A 7922-nucleotide genomic window follows, 5' to 3' on the forward strand; every position below is an offset into this window, starting at 1 on the left:
GGGGGGAGGGGGGAGATAGAGGAGGTTTTACACAGTCTCGTTATTGCGGCAGAGTGGTGCGAGTCAATTCCTCCCGCTCTCTCTCTCTCTCTTTTCCTCTGTCCGACCCAGTCGGTCCCTTGCTACAGATAGCAGTGGATCTGCCGCCCCGATACCCTGATGCGTTACGACTGCTGGTCCGGGAGGGGGAGGGGGTGCTGACGCCCGCCTGCACCAGCCTAGAGACTCTCTGAGTCGTATAGTCTGTCTACACTTAGCCTAGCGACGCTCTAAGTCAGTCTCTCTAGATGTAGGCTATAGTAAGGACCCTCTAAATCGCAGTCTCTCTAGACGTAGTCCGCGTAGCGCCGGGCTTGCGGCGCGGTCCTGAGGAGGACAGGAGACATCAGCTGGGACTAGAGCAGGGGAGGACGGTGCCTCCGAAGGTCGTCTGCCAATCCTTATAGACTGTATTTTAATTATTATCATAATGTTTTACATTAAAGCACAAGCCTAGCCGTGCTAGCAAAAGGAGTGGCGCTCAACATCAAAGTGGTCTTCGAGGCGTGGTAGGCGGGGGCCTGGTAATCGGGAGAAAGTAAGAAGAGCGAAAAGGAGCCCAGGGACAGGGACAACCCTCGAGCCAGGCCAGGCAGCGTAAGAACACTTAGCTTCGCTTGACGAATCCAATTGCTTATTATCGCTTTGTCGCGATCGAACGGATGCATTGATCTCCTTCATTGGACTCTCCAGAGTTTTTTTTCCTTTAAAAAAAAAATGGTTTAATAAAGAATGTTTAGAGCGACAGCAGGACAGCAGTCAGTACGAGCCCCAGCCGGCAGAGTGATTGGACGGGGGGTGAGGTGGTGGGGGGTGAGGGTGGGGCTAGTCAACACTCTTGTTCTTCAAACAGACGCATACCCTTCCTTTCCTTTTGCTTCGCTGAAACTTCTTCACATCTTTTTTTTTTTCATTTCTCTGTACCCAAACCCCCCATGTCACCCGCTCCCTCGGCCCTGTCACCCTTCGCTCCCTCCCGACGCCTTCTTTTTATTCCGCCAATTAGCGCTCCCCCCTCCCTCCTCTGCCCCCTTTTCTCCTTTCCCTTTCCCCGTCCGCACTGTTCTCTCTCCCCACCGCTGCTCCCTGACCCTGCCAGACTCCAGCATCTCTCCAGGTACTGTCTGGAAGTGGAGAGGGGCCAACTTGTGCAGAACGCTGGAGATGAGGATCCCCTCGGGTGCTCTGTCTTCCTTGTCTTATATTTTCACCCATTGAGACTTATACTTTCGCAGGGTTTTTATATGTCATGATTTGTTTTTTGGAATTAAATTCCCTGTTAAAATCTTACAAAGCATTTTCTGGCGTAGCATTCCTTTTTGCAACGAGGCACCTCACTCTTTTTCTTTACAAGAAATGCGCTCCCTATTACAAGTATAGTGCTATATAAGTTGTACGACGCCGGTCTTTTGTAATAGTCGATGTCCGTGAGTCGTGTTCTTCGTACCTTATGAAGCAAATCCTTTGAAATACTAAGCGATGCTTTGAAAACTCTTCCTGGGTGTATTTAATTAACATTGGTAGGTGCTGCAATTTTACTTTCCAATGTGCCCACGTAAAAAAAATGCTTATTCCCCTGCTAATCCTCGCGGCCCGCCCCCGCCACACCCCGCGCTGCCCCCAGCTGGACCTGGCCTGTGGTGCACCGCTGGCGCTGGCCCACCCCAGCCTGCTGTTGAGCTCTCTGCATGTGTGTGTGTGTGCACATACGCTCATGGTCTCCGTTGCTTTCGAGCGTTTGGGCTGGAAAACAAAGAGGAGTGGGGGCGGGGGCGAGAAAGTGAGAGAGAGACAGAGAAAGGGCTGTGCTGCTCGCACGCAGCCCGCCCCGTGGGAACGCATCGCTCACCGTAATGGATGGGCCCTGATCATGCTGCCCGCCCGCCCCGCGGGGCACCACACCGCCACGCCATGCGTTTATTTTCTTTATAATTAGAAGAGGTGGAAATTGAACGAAGATATAAACCTTCGCAAATAAGTATAGTCACATCTGAGCCAATTCGTCGTTGCCTTTGTTCGATGTTTAGCCTTAGGTGCCTCCCTTCTTCCTCGGTTCCTCAGATGACGGCACGCTTCTCACCCTGCGCGTTGATATGAGCCCACAAAGGCGCTGGGAAGGGGTGGGTTGGGCTAACCGCCTTTAAGCCCCTCTCAAGGCTGACAGGCCACACTGGAGACGAGAAGGGAGCGAAAACTTTGATTTCCGTGCACATCGACTTAGTTTCAGCTTGTATGCATAAATTGAAAAAGACCATCTACGACTACATTGATTTGGCGTCCGTAGTTATGATTATTTTTTCCATCCGATATATATATAAAAAAAAGGACAGTGGCGCGAAGCGAGCGAGAAATTTTGATATCTCATGACAAAATGAGTGGTTCTGAGACGGAATTATGCTCGTCACTGTGGGGTCCTGTCGCGTTCTATTCCATGTACTGTTCTGCTTCTGCACTCAGACAACCATTTGATCCGCGGAACAAAAATGGATAAGCCAAAAGAAATTTACTTCCGTAAAACAAATTTTGCTCGCCCTGATTTCATGATTTACAAGGGAACCTTTTCAGGGGTAAATCTCCGATTTCGTTGAAACTTGGAAAATTTGAAGGTTATTAATGTAGAAATCGGATGGCATTTGAAATTTTTCCTGAACCTCACACTAGTTTACTTAAGCCTTACTGCTTTTTGTCTAAAATATTCCTTTACCGCCTTAACGGTACAAAATAGAGCGAAACGGACAAAATTTTGGTGCTAGGGGCCCTACTTCGACGAGTTACCAACTGTGCAAAATATCGTCGTAAATTTACAAAAACTTTGTCAACTCGAATTGTAATTTAATTTGTAAATTTACGACATCACATTTTTTCTCGCCAAGCGATTTGAAGTCGATACATACTACATGTATTTTTACTATTACAAATTGTTATCTTACAACTTGCGTCTAGGAAAATTTTCCTGTAAACCTATACCTACTTTTTTCAGAGTGCCCCTTAAAGCACTACTTTACATTTTTCAAAAATATCTTTTTTCAAAAACGATACTCCTACTCTACATAGGGTAAAACTAATTGTCGGGTTCACAAAAAAATTCAAGTGCCATCCGATTGCTACATAAATAACCTTCAAATTTTCCAAGTTTCAACGAAATCGGAGATTTAAACCTGATAAGGTTCCCTTGTTAGTTATGTTGTGGTGTGATTGACATGAGAATATTGTTGTTCGCTTGATCATATTTGATTAAAATTCTTAAGATCATTTGATCAAATATTTAGTTGACTTCAGGGAGTAATATTTTTTTATTGATTCACAACTTGTTTTGGTTATTAGCCGTAAGTCCGGTCCTGTTTGTTGTCGGTTTTACGGCAAAACTTCCGTGCATCATAAATTTACAATTAAAAAGTGTAAAATTACAAGCACTGTGTATCGACTTGGAATTTACTGACAAGCTAGATTAGGGTCTCAAAAATTTACAAAAGAAAAAAAGACGTAAATATTCAGTCGAAAGTATATCGTAAGTGTACGAGGATATTTTTTTCACAATGTGGTAGACTAAAAGAGAAGAATGCCCACGTAGACCCACATGCCAGCCTCCTGTCTGGTCGCAGTGACTTCAACCGCTCCGCCGCTTTGTCTGGGGCAATGAACGATGAAGCTTGTTAGCAGGGAGCGCCTGGGGGTTAGGCAATTGTGGCTCATCGCTGCCGCCCTCTTGCCTGCCAACGAGGTTCTCAGTGGCGGGAAGTACCTGAGGGTAGGCAATTATAGTTGTGGTACACAACTCATGTTCGCTAAAATCTGCAGGTTTTTATCCATCTACACCATACCGATGTCTATTTGCGTGCTGAAGTAAGCCGGAAATGATGTTATACAATGGCCTGCAATGGACGTACAAGACAGCCTCAAATCGAAAATTAGTGGAGGAAGTACCCCCCAAAACAGTGTCATCTGGACCAAATTGCGTTTTGGATGTGCGTATAGGAGCTAGAGACAGAATTACTGAATTACAGAATTTTTTGTAAATGTAAAGAATATGAGCTGAAAGAGCTCTTCTTGTTTTTTATTTATAATTTCCCTTTTCTTTTTCATTGCAGACGGGTATGAGCAGGCTTATTGGCTCGTCCTTAGGTCCAAGAAAATGCCTCCGCCGGCAGGGCAACAGGCCCGGTGTCTGCGAAGTGCCAAACGGAGACCGTCCAGTCTCTCAAACGGTTGGAGAGAGAGCAAATGGACAAAATTTGGTTGCAAAACTAGTTTATTGTTGTTTTTTTTCATATTTTCTTGCCTAACGTTTTTCTTTTTAAACTCCTATTCCCTTCGTAGTGATTTCCAGGGTGTAGACCTTTTAGTTATGGTAGCAACTTCAACGATACCCTGAAAATTTCAAGTCTCTAGCTAACCTGCTTCTAGAAGAATAAGGCTCTACAGAAAACACTGTTACAAAATTTATAGAGCTTTCAAGAAATTTTCTTGCTTAATTTGTGTAATAGCATTAATTGATTTCAATCGAATACAAAACACCGTTTCGTACGAATTGCTTCGTAGAATCCAAGGTCGTTGTTGTGGTGAAAAATCGCGCGATTGTAAAAATTGATGAGGAGTATTTTAATTGATGCCGAATCGGGCCTGTAAGGAATAAGTGTCCAATAACGCGCTTCCCTTCACCATCGTTTATCCTGCTTGTAACTACTTAACCACTTCAAACTTGAAAACAAAGTCCCTATTGTTGACTTTTCCAAATATGAATAAGAGTGAATCTTTGAGAAATCCCAACAAATTTTTAACATTGTAGTGGTGATGATAATACTCCTTTTGATGCGATTTGTCGGTAATCTTAACCATCAAATGCTTGCCTTCAAGCCCTTTTTTTCTGTTCCTTCCAGAAAACTGACTGTGGGCTAAGGGAAATGATTGATGATGAGGGTCCTCACCTGCGTCTCCTCGGCTCTCCCGGCACAACGACGGCACTTAAAGCAGCCTCATCACTGGCCGTGACACCAGTAGTCCTCCGGGTAAAATCAAAGGTAAATTCACAGGTCTCATCACGTGATTACATCAAGCGAAGCTACAAAGAGTTTAACGTCTTCTCTCCATCCCAACACGTTCGGCCGCGCACCAGGTTCACCCGGCTTGGCTCGACTCGGCCCGGCTCGACTCGGCGCTGGGCCCGGTGGAGCACGCGGGTGGTGCGGAGGCTGGCGGTCGACTGAGGGGCGCGGCGCGCGGCCGCCCCCTCGCCCCATCACTTTCTCGCCCCGGCAGCCACGCCCCCCGCCGGACCTGCCCCAAGCAAATACGCTCACTTTAACAGTGTCAAGGAACATATTTTTCTCCGATTTTCTAGGAGGCCCAACAAAATCCCTTAAACACTATCCACTGTGAAAAATATATTTGTACTTGTACGATCCATTTTGTGATCTGCCCTTTACAGAACGAGTCGTACATGCGTTGCTCGTTATTCGATTCCAAGTCGATACGCATAGCTTGTTAATTTTACAATTTTGTATTGTAATTGTACAACAACTTCCGCTGAAAATTTTCCTGCACCCGGTACGACAATGTTTCACATTGTCCTCTCACAGTAAAAAATCAGACATTTCGCAAAACATTATCCAATAGTCCCCAAAGCTGATTCATAATAATTGTCCTTTTGTTTTTCGACTCGTTTCGGATCCGATGACGAATGCGGAAGTAAAAGTGCTAAAAATTTTACCCAAATATTTGCAAAATCATCATTGTTGCAAAACCTCGTATTTTGACCTTCAATTAATGGAAAGTGATACTGGTTTGGAAACCTTCCGCGTTGTCATTCCCTTCGGGTGAAATGAATTCCTGTATTACACAACAATTGTCTCTACATTAAATGGAGTGCGAGACTTAGGTGCAACTAACTTTTATAATCGTTTAAGATGTTTTGCTTGTATGTGTGATAGAAAGCAAATCTCATGTATTACTGGAACATCATACATGTAAGACCTTGCGGGATCCTAAACAATACAGGTTTTAAGATTGTTTTAGATACTTGGGGATATGCCCATTAAACTAAGTCGATGTGGTCTGTGGAAGGTGGCCTTCCCTTTCACGTCGCTACCCCCCGCTCACTGTCACTGCCGCACTCACAGCCGCGGGGTATATGTCGCACATGTTTGTGGATTCGACGAAACAACAGAAACATTTTGTATTTATTTTAATAAAGCTGTAATCTCATTGTACAACAAATATGATACAATAAATCGTTTGACTAATAATAATAATAACTATTGGAAACACATACGACATACGACTTGTCCACCGTCACTAGGAAGGATTAAAAAACTTTCACATATTTATTAGGTAACAATCTTAGCGCTTCAGCTTTATTTACAGAACGACCTCTTTTTTATTATATTCTAATAATACAAGAATCACATAATTCCAAAAGTCTTTGGTGTCTCTGTCAAGCGCTCTGCCGCGCGTACCGACATACGAAACGAAGGTAGAAAAAGAAACGAGACTTTGCCGAAGAACAGAATAATTGACTATTAATCCTGCGGTGAACATGACTGTTAGCTCATAGCGTTTCGCTGTCCGGAGAAAGATGTAAAGGTAGGGTGTTTAAGAGCTCCTCATTATGCTCATTACAATTCTTTACATGTCATATCAGGTTCTAAGAATAAAATTTAACTAGAGCGCGACGCGTCCGTGCATCAATATCCTATCTGTTTCGCTGCCCCGAAAGACTAGCCTATCTGTTTTTCGGCGCTTTCTGCAGCGCTGTCTTCCTTTCGTTGTAGTTTTGCTAATATTAACAGGAGAAACAAAGTAAAACTTGCTATTTGTTCCTTGATCTTTAAGGAACACGCAGCAGTTTTTACTTTTTTTCTCCGTTGATATTGTCAAATCCACAATAAGAAGAAGACAGCGCTGCAGAGAGCACCGAAAAACAGATAGGCTAGTCTCTCGGGGCAGCAAAACAGATAGGCTAGTCTTTCGGAGCAGCGAAACAGATAGGTTAGTCTTTCGGGGCAGCGAAACAGATAGGATATTGTTGCACGGACGCGTCGAGCGACAATATCACGCGTGCTCTTAATTCATTTCATTAATGATTAAGCGCCTGTTGTCCGGCTTGCACAATAAATCTCACGCTTCTTTGCAACAATTGATAAAGGAAAAAGTACTGAAAAAGAAACAACGATTTCCTCTGTACAGTCGGGAAACCCGAGTATGGGCATGTAAACAGTATTTACTAAGTACCTATCTTATGGCCATGAACACACTTTCTCCTGTTTAAACAGCAACTACTATTCAGAAAATACTGCAAACATTGTACACGAGTGTGCTTCCAGAGAGAGACGTCGGCGTTTTGATTGTATTTGCTTGAAAAGATCAAAGTGAAAGTGGTGGTGTGATAGTGGTTGCAGCAAAGTGTCATCCCTCTCGCTCAGTCGACTGCTCTAGGAAATGCAAGACCGCGACTCGCGTTAGAAATTTTTTTCTTAACGTGAGACTTTTTGTTTGGAATAGGTTGCAGCCTGAGGGTGAGGAAGGGTGCCGTGCCCACCGCTTACATGGTGACCGCGGCCGGTAACGCGTCCAGCGGGGTCTTGGAGCTCAGGAAGGCGGGGTCCACTGAGGCTACCTTGGCCGTTAGAAAGGCGTGCATGCAGAACAGCAGACTCTGCAGGGCTGCGCACTCCATCTCCTGGAAAAGGTGCAAATGTCTCTGTAAAGCAGCCGCCCATAAATTTTACAATTTTTATGGAGGAAGGATATTAACTGTATTCAAAAGTTTTCGACAGCCTCTGGTTTGCTTTGCTATTTGAAGAAACAAGATATCAAAATAGCGATTAAAGCGTCTCAAGATTTCTGTTTATTTTTAAAGAAATTAAAGTGTTTTTTTTTAAAGCAAC

The 7922-nt window shown here is 44.3% G+C and overlaps 2 protein-coding genes and 1 long non-coding RNA gene across 26 annotated transcripts in view; 1 reads left to right on the forward strand and 2 right to left on the reverse strand.

The window, feature by feature from the left end:
* The window catches only part of LOC113218380 (potassium voltage-gated channel subfamily KQT member 1-like), a 188648-nt gene extending 183534 nt beyond the window's left edge, over window positions 1–5114 (reverse strand). For 16 of the 17 annotated variants that reach the window (XR_008011360.1, XM_052269492.1, XM_052269499.1 and 13 more), the window contains exon 1: window positions 4965–5114. The gene's annotated coding sequence lies outside the window, so the exon portion shown is untranslated. The remainder of the gene's footprint in view (window positions 1–4964) is intronic. The other variant, XM_052269488.1, reaches the window with a different exon arrangement.
* Window positions 1–6356, forward strand: part of LOC127749798 (uncharacterized) — a 210102-nt gene extending 203746 nt beyond the window's left edge. The window contains exons 5-7 of the long non-coding RNA XR_008011362.1: window positions 3838–4004; window positions 4128–5057; window positions 5153–6356. This is a non-coding gene — a long non-coding RNA (uncharacterized LOC127749798). The remainder of the gene's footprint in view (window positions 1–3837; window positions 4005–4127; window positions 5058–5152) is intronic.
* LOC127749796 (gamma-1-syntrophin-like) overlaps window positions 1–7922 on the reverse strand; it is a 52082-nt gene that overhangs the window by 10771 nt on the left and 33389 nt on the right. The window lies entirely within an intron of this gene.

Source organism: Frankliniella occidentalis, unplaced genomic scaffold (genome assembly GCF_000697945.3).
Source record: "Frankliniella occidentalis isolate FOCC.00 unplaced genomic scaffold, Focc_3.1 Scaffold94, whole genome shotgun sequence".
Classification (NCBI taxonomy): Eukaryota; Metazoa; Arthropoda; class Insecta; order Thysanoptera; family Thripidae; genus Frankliniella; species Frankliniella occidentalis.